This window comes from Eutrigla gurnardus, assembly GCF_963514095.1.
Source record: "Eutrigla gurnardus genome assembly, chromosome: 2".
Classification (NCBI taxonomy): Eukaryota; Metazoa; Chordata; class Actinopteri; order Perciformes; family Triglidae; genus Eutrigla; species Eutrigla gurnardus.
The window spans coordinates 12,339,610-12,352,279 of NC_139916.1; the positions used below are offsets into that span (position 1 = coordinate 12,339,610).

General features: G+C 42.4%; 1 protein-coding gene across 1 annotated transcript in view; it reads right to left on the reverse strand.

The window, feature by feature from the left end:
* The window catches only part of arhgap40 (Rho GTPase activating protein 40), a gene marked incomplete at its 3' end in the record, with an annotated part of 26,466 nt that overhangs the window by 295 nt on the left and 13,501 nt on the right, over positions 1-12,670 (reverse strand). The window lies entirely within an intron of this gene.

Sequence of the window (12,670 nt, forward strand, 5' to 3'; positions counted from 1 at the left end):
TGTAATGCCTCGCCGCATGCATGAAACAAATAGGGGGCAGCATTTCACCTCTACGATGATGACTATACAATCTACATTTACAGTCATAAGTTTATATATATATACCCATTATGGGTGGGAATCACAGAGTAACTCACGATAACGATGATATCACGATATTGTGATACACGATATATTGCAAGAAATAATTGATCTGTGTATCTAAAGGAGAGAAAATACCAGTGAAAAGGTAAAAGCAGGAATGTATCGTATACTGTGTTTATTCACTGCATTGTGGGGTCAGTTTCACAGAATTTGTGAAACAAAGTGCATTCATATGTAGACATACAAGAGGAGTCAGGAAGTAGTGACTCTGGTGAGGCAAAATGGTAACAGGCTTAATGCATGGAATCAGTAAGTAGCGCCTGCATATATTAATAAACGTTGATTTTGAATTTTTTTATAGCGATATTTGACTCCAGTGTAGGGAGTATCATGATATATCGATATTCCGATATTTCGATAAATTGTCCCATTTTATATAAATATATATGAAACTCCGTCGGCCCATGTTGTGTTTACTGAGCTACAAATTGACGGCTGCACGATCCGGGTATGTTTCCGTTCTTCATTTTATTTTTTGATTTCGGTCCGTCTCCAAAAGTGTTGTGTGTTGAAATGAATCGAAACCAGTGGCTAGCTGGAAGGTAAGGGAGGGCTTTCAAAACGGATGTTTATATGTGGCATCTCCGAAATGTAAATGTATCAAGATTAAGATTTGGTTGTGTTCAGGCACAAAACGACTCGGTAACGCTCAGGGGAAAGCTCACAGCGTTGGTACTTGGTCAGGAAATGATCGTGGTGGTCGTGGAACTTGTGGCACTATGATTTGCGGAAGGTGTGAGCATGAGTTATGATTATGTTGTGAGAACACTGTCGCTAGGCAACGGCAACATGGGCAACTGTTGGCCACTAGAAGGGGTTCATATGGACTCCTGATCCATTTGACGGCAGCGACTGTTAAAAGAAACCAGCGTTGACTGAAACCCAGAGCAGTGTTAAAGGCCGCTGTTTTGTTGACATATCCGTCCATTTTGACCTCTAGAGCCATAATGCGTATGGCGTTAGAAGGCTTGAGCGTGTACATATCTCCTTTTTGGTGATTTCCTGAATTGACTGATGTTCTTTTTCAGCTCAGAAGGATAATGGTCCATTTTAATTAAATAATACACACACGTTGTAGCTTCTTTGGTCCCCACAAAACTCTTCTAAATCCTCTCTTTAAAAACCTCTTTATTTGACATTTTATTCACAGATCAGGATATCCCTCTCACATCCCGTCAGTTCGAGTAAAGATGCTTCCGGTCGTATCTGCAGCGACAGAAGTCAAGCTATTAGATCACGCCTCTCCCCCTAATTCAATCTTGAGTGTAGCTTATCACTGCTACCACCATCTGAAATGTTTCTCCCTCCTTTAGGTGGAGCGAGATAGCATCTCTATTGTGCAGGTTCTGTTTAGTTGAGATAAACAGCAAACAATAATAAACACCTTCGTATCTCCTCTCACTGCTGCCTTATTGCATTTCAGTCTCTCAGCTCTCTGTATGACAGCCCCGCCCCACGCTCGGCTCCTGAAAGGGGGCGGGGCCAAACCTACTATTTCCAGTCAGTGTGTTTGTGGGTTTTGCTGGCTAACGTCTTTTGTCCGCCACTGAAATAGCTCAACAACTAAATTGATGGGTTGTCAATAAATGAAATTCACAGTCCCCAGAAGGTGAATCCTAATGACTGTCATGATCCTCTGACTGAGGTTGGCGTGTGTTTTTTAGAGAAACAACTACTAATGAGATTACATTTTGTTCAGACATTCGTTTTCCCCTCAGGATGAATTGTAAGAACTTTGGGGCACCTTTTACTAATTTTTCATTTTGATCGCTCCATAATCGATGGATCAAGCCGGTGTTCCCGAAGAAAAAAACGCTGACACGTTATAAACTCCACACAGAGGGGATTCAAACCCCTGGACCCTCTTGCTTTGAAAACTAATGGCATTCCCATCATCAGCCTCGGCTGTACTTTGAGTTTAGTGCTCATTCGTATTTTAGTGAACATGGTAGACATTAGCATGCTAGCATTTAGCTCAAAGTAGCTGTTTAGTGCTCATTCGTAAATGTTAGTGAACATGGTAGACATTAGCATGCTAGCATTTAGCTCAAAGTAGCTGTTTAGTGCTCATTCGTAAATGTTAGTGAACATGGTAGGCATTAGCATGCTAGCATTTAGCTCAAAGTAGCTGTTTAGTGCTCATTCGTAAATGTTAGTGAACATGGTAGACATTAGCATGCTAGCATTTAGCTCAAAGTAGCTGTTTAGTGCTCATTCGTAAATGTTAGTGAACATGGTAGACATTAGCATGCTAGCATTTAGCTCAAAGTAGCTGTTTAGTGCTCATTCGTAAATGTTAGTGAACATGGTAGACATTAGCATGCTAGCATTTAGCTCAAAGTAGCTGTTTAGTGCTCATTCGTAAATGTTAGTGAACATGGTAGGCATTAGCATGCTAGCATTTAGCTCAAAGTAGCAGTGTGCAGCCAGAGACATTAGCTGCAGACTCAGAGTCTCGTTTATTTGACCCACGATCAAATAGCACGTCTTCAAAGTCCATTTTCTTGTTTTACTATAAAGTAAATTGAATATCTTTGTCCTTCTGATTTGTGGCTCAAGAAAATTGTGATGGGGCATTTTTCACTGTTTTAAAGACCGAAACAATGAATCGTTTGATTGAGAAAACAATCAGATTAATTGACAATGAAAAATCATGGTTAGTTGCAGTGATCTCCCCGTCCCTTCAGTAATTTTATTTATCTCTTTCAGGTATCTTGTGTCCTCGTCTTCTAACTCTCTTTTCATATCTCCTCTTTCCTCCGTTCTCTCATATTAACTTCATACTTTCTTTGCTCCCTGCTCGTCCCCTCACCTCCTCCACCTCCTCCTCTTCTCTTTCCCGGCCTCCCTCTGCTCTGTTGTGATCATACCTCCACCCAGGCACCTGACTGTAGATAATCACCCGAGGAAAAAAAAAGCTCAGTTTTTATCTGCAGCCACAGCTGCAATTCATTGTAGAGTGAATGAATGAAGGGGAGAGATTAATAGCAGACCCCCCCCCCCCACACACACACACACACACACAGAGAGTGAGACACACGCACACACACTCCTTCTCTTCGTTTTTCTCTTTCCTCCACTCTCCATGAATGTTGCCTCCTACAGCTGCTGCTTTCTGAACGGTGAAAGGACCCAGCTTCATTTGAATGCCCCATTTTGAATTTTTGCCGAACAGCAGCTGTAAATCAAAGGATGAGAAGATGATCGTGATCTTCCCCCTTTTTGATTATTCATTTTTCACACGTTTATTTGGTCTTAAAAAAATGGGCTTTGTTACTATTTCTAAAATTGCAACTAAAGACAAAATCTCAACTGCTGTGTGTTTAAAGCCAGTTTAATTGATGGTGAGAGAAGCTATTTAAAAACAACCGTTTTGCTCTTGCAATTACAAAAAGGACAATTTTGACCCCAAGGCATCTGCGCTCAGCGGGATCTAAATGGCACAGGGGGGTCAGTGGTTTGCAGCTCCCTGTGTAAAATGGCACACTGGCAGGATGAACAAAAAACACTTTAAGATAAGAAGGGGGGGACAAACTGATCCAGGCTATAGCCTGTACCGACTCTCTGTCCCTTTCTTGCAAACATCAAGGAAGAGGACACTGATGCAAATGACGTTTACATTTTTAGAAAATTCAAGTTTCAGGATTTGGACTTGAATGCTTTTGAAATTAGTCAGGATAAAACGCACCATTTGTCTTGAATTAGCACACACAGCCTCCTCTTGCTGTGCAGCATAATAACATTTTCAGAATTAGCTTTCAACTCTCCAGGATGTCATCACAGGTTCCTCCAAAATGTTTCATGGGCTAAGATAAACAGTGCTGTTTTTCAGATAATCAGATAATAGAAATGGGTCTCAACACTTAAGTTGAAAATCAAAAAATTCAAAGGTTTTCCACTGGACAGATATGATGAGGAATTTTATTCTGATAATCTTATAACTCGTCACAGTTACATTACATTTACAGTTACATTATAAAGCAGCTTTCAATGGGCTTAGGTTAAAGTGTGGCTGCTCATGTCTTCAACAGCAACAAAAGCCTTGTGAACTGATTCCTCAAATATCAGTCTAATGTGCTCCTGATAGACAATGTCTGAATTGCTGCTTTGTGTCAGTTTAAGAGGAACCATATATTTAAAAAAAATATATTAAATCATTGATCAAATTAAAAAAAAGAATGGAATAAGGGTGAAGTAAAAAAAAAATCAAAACTAAATCCAACAGATGACATCTCGGTATCCGAGAGCATCCTTATCCTCCACGCCGCCGTGTGAAGGGCTGTCTGGGGAGGCGGACGCGGGGTCGCAGGGAGCGCCGCATCAGGGGCATCGAGCTCCAGCCGAGTGGGGAATTCATGTTGATTTTCACGCTCGGCTTAACCTGTTTTGCCAGCTGCCATTTATGCTCAGACATTCATTCTGTGTGAATGACTGTGTGTCCTATTTTGCCATAATGTGACAAAAAAAGAAAACGGTGTCATCGTAGCAAAGCGTGATCATCAGAGGGGCAACAAAAAGAAAGCTCACCTTTTTTTCTTTCTTTTTTCTTTTTTTTTTTGCTGTTGTAAACACAAAGATGCAACTTCTTGTTCTATTCCTGTCTGTTCAGAAGCAGGACTGAGAGCCTTTTCTTCCTCTGCCCAACATACTGTAATCCAGCTTGACGTCGAACTCATATCATTACTGAAATTGCCTCAAATTTGTTGCCATGGTTATTTTTCTCCTCTCTTTTTTAAAGCTTTGTGCCTCCTCGGCAGCCGATGATTGGAGTCGACAGCGTCTAGAAAGAGAGTGTGTGTGTGTGTGTGTGTGTGTGTGTGTGTGTGTGTGTGTGTGTGTGTGTGTGTGTGTGTGTTGTGTGTGTGTGTGTGGACAGACAGACAGATATACTGCTAGGCAGTGACCTGGTAATAGTGAATTTATCCACAGGCCATAGTCAAAGGTAGTTGTTAGGGTGACAATGATTGGGAGGAGAGAGAGAGAGAGAGAGAGAGAGAGAGAGAGAGAGAGAGAGAGAGAGAGAGAGAGAGATGAGAGAGAGAGAGAGAGAGAGAGAGAGAGAGAGAGAGAGAGAGAGAGAGAGAGAGAGAGATATTGTGTGACAATGAGAAAAAGGAGACTCAACACTGCAGACTAGCAGCAGGGAGCGGTACTACATAACCAGCTGCTGGTAAGGATGGACAAAATAATGGGAACACTTTGCAGGGTCTTTATGGTATACAACAACACCAACAACAACAACACCAACAACAACAACAACAACAGCAAAAGTCATCCTCAGTGTCAACATCGCCACTGTGGTGATTAATGAAGAAATCCTATTATTCATAAACAGTAACACTTCAAGATGGCGCTGACTTTTATTCCAAAGAAAAGTTTTTTTTGTTGTTTGTTTTTTTTGGGGGGGCTGACCCCGGCTGACTTCCTGTTTGCTCCTCGCATACATAAATTGCATTAAAACACAAAAAAAAAGCTTTACATCACTGCAGCCAGGTGAGTCTTTTTCCCGCCACAGATCGTTGCACACAATCATTTCATTTTGTCCTTTTTTTGTGGGATTTTGTTGAGATCTAGAATATCACCAAATGTATCCTTTATGTTGGATAAACACAATGCTCTACATTCTGACACGATTTAAGAATAAGTTATAAAAAAAATGAGATGCAGCCTGTGTGAATGAAACGAGTCGTCTCTCTGTCACAACACGGCATCGTCATCATCACCAGCATCACCATCATCATCCTCTGACACACTGAGATCACAGGGGTGTCCCACCACACACCACACACACACACACACACTAGTGGCTGTCTTGCTAACCTCCGGCGTCCCACTGTCATCATTACTGTCCACCCACGTCTCTCTCTCTCTTTCCTCCTTCCTCGTGTGGCCAGGAAAAGCCCCCCCGGAGGGAGTGGTGCATCGTGGGTGTTTCTCAGCAGCTGGGACGATGCGGTGATGACGGGGCGGTGGTGATGACGCGGTGTGTTGTGGGTGTGTGTGCCGGGTTCGTGGCTCCGTATTGGACGTTTGGAAGCGATACGTCTCTGCAAAGCAGCTGTGAGACATCTGAAGGACGGAGAGGCCTGTAAAATATTCTTCTTCTTCTTCTCTCTCCTTTTTGACCTTCCCACCTCCTCCCTTCACCTTCCTTCCCTTTCATCTCCTTCCTCTTCTCTCATGTTTTTCAGTTCCCTTTCTCTCCTCACCCTTTCTTCATCTCCTTCCCTCCTCTCCTATTTCCTTTCTTTTCCTCCTCTCTGCTCATCTTCTTCTCTCTTTCATTTTCTCTCTCTAATTTCTTCTTTCTTTTCTTCTCCTCCTCTCCTTTCCTCTTCCTCTCTTCCTGTTTCCTCGTCTCTCCTCCTTTCGTAATTTCTTTCCCTCTCCTCACTTTTCCTCCTCTCTGCTCATCTTCTCTCCTCGATTTCTCTCTCTCTAATTTCTTCTTTCTTTTCTTTTCTTCTCCCCTTTCCTCTTCCTCTCTTCTTGTTTCCTCACCTCTCCTCCTTTCTTCATCCCTATCTTCACCTTCCCTCCTCTCCTATTTCCTTTCTTTTCCTCCTCTCTGCTCATCTTCTTCTCTCCTTCATTTTCTCTCTCAAATGTCTTCTTTCTTTTCTCCTCCTCCTCTCCTCTTCCTCTCTTCTTGTTTCCTTTCTTCCTCAGATGTCGAGAACACTAAAGGTTTGGGATGAGAGGTGACAGATGAAGACGTTGAGGTAACAAAACACAGTGATGTGCTCCCCAGGGGCAAACAGGGGTGTGTAAGGGTGCTGGGTGCTGAAGGGGGGGGGGAGGTTTAGGGGGGGTCTTGAATGCAGGGGAAGTCTTGATCCATGAGTCACATAGAGGAAAGGGAAGCACACCACCCCCCTCTACCCCCCGCACCCCCCCACCCAGTGTGGGTTTTTGACGCTCCAGGCAGAAAGCTCTCCATTGTCACTGTGTTGTAGCGATAAGGTTTATGTGCCAGTCAGTCGCTGCTGTCAGCATGTGTACACAGACACACACACACACACACACACACACACACACACACACACACACACACACAGAAACACACACGAGCATGAAAGCATAGAGTCAGATTTGTTCAATGTGAGACATGCTGTCAGTCTAGCGTCACTGTTTATGTCTATGTGTGTGTGTGTGGTGTGTGTGTGTGTGTGTGTGTGTGTGTGTGTGTGTACACGTACACAAACGGCAAACACACCAACATGTTTCAGCACAGTGATAGAGCCCCGGAAACACCACAAAAGAAAGTAAAAGATTATCAGACAAAGAGTCAACAATAAAACTACATCAGTAAATAATTCACTCAGGTAAATAATCTGAATGAGTTGTAAGAACTACACGTTTAAATTTTAAATTTGTGTGAAATGTGGTTAAAATATGTTGTTACCGTTTGACTACTGATGGTTGATATACCATGAACACATCATATTGTTAATTGTGACTTTATTTACGAGCAATTGGGTTGGAAAAAAACTGGAGAATTTCTCACAACCAGCTACCTTGTTAGCGTCGGCTCGTCAGTTCAACTATTTGTTATTGATGTATTCATTCTTTTTTTCCTCTGATAACCTTTTACTGTTTTTCTTTCTGGTCTCTCTCCACACAATATTGATTTTGTGGTAAAACATTTTTTAATATAGTCTGTATGAAATGAAATACATCCTGAATGGAGCTGGGTAGATCCGTTTGGGGTTATCTGCACCGGAAGCAGCCTCCTTTAAGCATATTTGCACTGATGGATATTGAAAGATAGAGACGGCCTTTCTTCAATGCAATCATTTTATCTTTAATTATGTGCTTTATTAATGGGACTTTTTATATGGAAATGTGATTACACCACATACATATTGTAGGTGTATTTAAAAGAGCTCTGCTTTTAATTTGACACTTTTCCTTCAAAACTGTATGGGGGGGATGAAGTGGCTATTTGAATATCTTTGATGTTCCTTTCAGTGTGTCTTCCTGATGCAGATTCACAATCAGCTCTCTCCGCCTGTCTGACGGCTTTCTGCAGGAGAGATAGCGCTCTCTTCATTACGCGCTTCATTAATTTAAATGCTAATTGATTCTGCGAGGGCCTTTCAGACTGACGGCCAAGTCCTGTCTCTCCCCATTGATTGTGTGTGTGTGTGTGTGTGTGTGTGGGTGTGTCGGTGTGTCGTGTGTGTTTTGTGCACCTGCTGGATCCCGGAGTGACACGTCCTGACAGAACAGCATCTTCTGCCTGTCTGTCTGACTCAAGTGTGGAACTGATATGGTTTGAGTGCTTCAAGCCAGAGAGACAAATACTACACCCTAAATAAATAAAAAAATAACCGGGCTGGGTGGTATAGATCCACGGCCATAAAAGCACAGAACATGTGAATAAAGGCAGTTGGCATATTGTATGTAACTGGGTGGATAAAACAGAGGATGCAGGGGCAGTTAAATGATCCATGCGCCGTTGCTAGGAGACGCCAGGGCTGGATTGTAGAGATAAACGCTGGGATCCACCCCTGGCAGCGAGGAGAGGGTGGGAAAGCATGAGGGGGGAGGCAGAGGGTAAGAAAACGGAGAGTCTAGATAAGAGGGGAGGGTGGGGGGCATCCTTGTTCATGGCAGATAATCTCTTCCTCCATCCCCCCATTTCCCTTCTTCTCTTCCAGTCTGTAATTTTTCAGAAGTTCGTCGGTTGTTTTCTTCAGGGACCTCCGTCCTCCACATTCGGTTCAGGTTTACATAATTTAGGCATTCGGCCACTTAAAGACTCTGTCCAGCCAAGTTTAATGACATAAACATGTTTTTCGACAAAAACTTAAAAAAACATGAATTTCTTAAGGGATCCCTCTTTTAAAGGTAGTTTAAATACAAAGCAAAGCCTCCACCTGTCTGGGTCCAGGCCTCTGATCTGCAGTCCATCTCAGATGGGTTTTTTTTTTCCAGATATGAATAATGAAGTAAAGTAAAATTGCAATTCAAGTCACCACCTCACACACTTTACTAATAAAGCAATGAGGTAGTGCTTTGGGTGAAAGGTCCTGGAAACGTTTCTCCACCAGCTGTGATGTGTGGTGCAGGGTTTGGTTATTTCACATGACAGATTTCTGTATTTCTGCTTGAAGAAGTGGGCGTGGCCTGTTTGGAAAGCGGTAACCTCCGAGCTTTTGTCTTATTACTTTTTTTGTTCGTGGAAGTGTAACTGTTTTGGTTGCTGAAAAAAAAATTGTGTTCAGCTGTGGGGTTGTACTTAGCTCCGCCCTTTTTGTGTTACTTCCTGTTGCAAAATAACAAAGAAGCGACGGCTAAAATGCTAAACTTCACGTCAGCCATTAGTCCTCCTCAGCGCCAACAACAATCCCAGAATATTACACTTAAACACGGCGTGAAACACTCGCTGTAATCAGGCCTGTGAGCTTCTTTCTTTCAAACTTTCCAATCACTCAGACTCTCACAAACCATTTCCATCTGTAATCCCCCTGCACCACTCTAGTCCATGTAAGTGTGTTAAATTTACACCGAACATGTGGTTCTCTTTTCTTCCACCCGTTTCCGAGTCTAAACGTGAAAACTTGGAGCCTCTACAGCCGGGGGGGAAAAAAGGCTTCAATCCGGTCAACTTCGGTCAGCCCGGCACAAAGAGACAAAGGCAGCAGAGGAGAGAGCTTCCTCCATCGAATGTGTGAGGGGAGGCGGCGAGCTCTTGAGCGCACGTGGTGATTAGTTGTGAATGGGAGGCGGCGGTCTGATTGGCGGAGAGAGCCGGGGGTCAGGCGGTCTGCCAGCAGCTCATACAAGGCTGGTGATTGCTTTTCATCCACTGATTACAGTAATTTAGATCTGCAGCCGGCCGGCCTGCCAGACACAGGCCCCCTTTTGGCTGCTGCTGCTCCTCTATCTGGGGGGGGTTGCAGTTTGGTTTGCTCAAAATGTATTTATTTTTTTTAGTGAATGAGGATTAAAAAAAACAAGCATACGGTATTTACTCAGAAAACAGGGTTAGGGTTCAACAGCTGTGTTGAAAAAAGGTGTAATTGATGTTTTGTGTCTGGGATTTTGTTGAGGGAGAATGTGATGTAAGAGGATGTGGGGAAATTGTCTTTGCATTTTATTTTTATGCAGATTATTCCACCAGTGTTTAGGTCTTAAGGTATTAAATCCATTATGCATTCCTTCTGTAATCATCTGTTTTTTGAATGATAGATATCTCATTAATGATTGAAACACTTATTTCAGAACCACAATTGATTCTATTCTATTCTTTTCTTTCTCCCCCCAAATTGCCCAACGCATAGCTCTAAACTCTTAATTTAGTGAAAGGGTAATAACAATGGCCGCTGTATCACACACATGCTTTTTGTCTTTCAGGCGGCCCCATTTGGACACACGGAGGGGCTCGAATAATCAAAGTTGATGAGGCAGTTAGTTGAGAATGGGTTTTTTTTTTCCTGGAATGGTTGCGATGATTAATCAAGGAACTGAGCAGCGCCGGCCTCTTCACCTACACAGTTACAAGGTTAATCTCTATTGATTACAGGCAGTGGAATAAACCAATACTTCACTCTGGATTTTCGACCATTTCTCTCACATGTATGTTTACAGAATGTATATATATATATATATATATATATATATATATATATATATATATATATATATATATATATGCTTCTTTGTGTGATGCGGTCAGTGATACACAAAGAATGATGAACGATGCTTTTGTTGATACCGATCTTTCCACATTATTAGCCCTTATTGGAAAAAATAAATCACATCCAGCACAACATCAGATTCACATTTATTGACAAAAACATTTTTCAAAAGTTTTACATCAAATACTATTTTCACAGAAGTATTAAAAACAATGTAAAGGGGCATAAATATACATTCTGGCATCTGCTGACGTCACCACGACAGAAGCTAAAAGACATCGACGAAGACAATACGAGGTTGTTCCTGCAGCAGTCCATCATTTAGTCGACACTCTTTCTCTTTCTCACACAGACAACAGGAGGGGTTGTGTGTTGTCATGTGTGTTTACACAATACGTGTCCGTGCGCTCGGGCTCCTCGGGGGTCGTTTGGACTCGTGAGCTCCTCGCCCTGTGGGACGCCGCTTCAGAGGTGACCTAGTTCTCCCTGATTGTCAGCAGAAGGCAGTTTTCATCAGCTCGCTTTGTGCCGAGGCACTGAACTGTGCCCGGGATACTGGGACAGGCCAATTGGACTTGTGTAATGAAGCTCATCACACACATGCACGCACACACACACACACACACACACACCCACACACTGTCGTCAGGGTCCGAGGCGGCAGAATTTACAACAGCCGTTTATTACCTCCTCCTTTATCAAAGAAATGTGATTTCTCTGCCGTGTTTCTGATGCACCATTATGGTCCATTATCGGCGCTGACAGAGACGGAGCGGAGGGTGTTGATGGATGTTGTCGGTGCCCCGGCTGTCATTATTCCATCTATTGAGTGGCGAGCGCCAGAGACACTTCTCACAAAATGGCCGCGGAGCACCAACATGGCTCCGACTGCGAGGAGAGTAAATGATCGGTGCAAAAAAAATAAAAAAATAGAAAAAAAAATGTTAAACACATTCATTTGCTGCTTGTTTGCAATACCTTCAGGTTTCTGTGCCTCTTCACAGCAGAGTGCATGAATGTATGTTCCTACATGACGTTTACGGTACTGTTCAGGATGTAAAAAGATCCTTTGAAAAAAAAAAAACAACAACTCGGCATCAAGAGAAAATCTGTACAAGAACACTGCAAATTCCCACACTGAGTACGGGCGACTTCAACACGACATACTGTTACTGGAGTGCAGCGACGCCACATCATCCTAATAGTCTCTCTAACCTACAGAATACTCATCCAATACAAGAAGCAACAAGGGCGTTACATTCATATAAATAACAACAATTATCCCATTTTTTTTTTAACCCCCTTAAAGAGTCGTTTCAGCACTTTTGGCTCCATTCATGTTTTAAAAACGAGAACTGAAGACCAGCTTCACTGTGTCCTTAACAAACTCCCTTTAGAGATGGCTGTCCTTGAGGTCGTGACACCAAATCCCTTGGTATCAAAAAGTCTCTTTGAGCGTTGTTCTGTACAGTTAAGGGGGCCTTGGAAGTCCATGGAGGTTTTTTTTTTATAAGGCCCAGGAGATCGCAGGGTTTCACAGACAAGAAGATGAGAGAAAATGGAGATGATAGAGAGAAAAATCCTTTTGTTTACAAAAAAATAAAAGCAGGTGAGGGGGATCAATCAGCTGATTTACTGATCAGTTTCAGGGCTTTGTTTCCAGGTTAGCTTCTGTTCCCCTGGCTTTCATTTTCTCTTGTTGCTTGATTTTAATTTAAAGAGCAGGACATGATATTCAAGTCTGTCCATATAATAATCTAAATGTATATATATACTATGTTTATATGCAGTTAAGTGACTTACAGGTTACAGTTGTTTTTTTCCAGGTAAGCAGATTTAATTAATATCGTATAAACTAGAAACCTGTTGTTTTTTTTTGT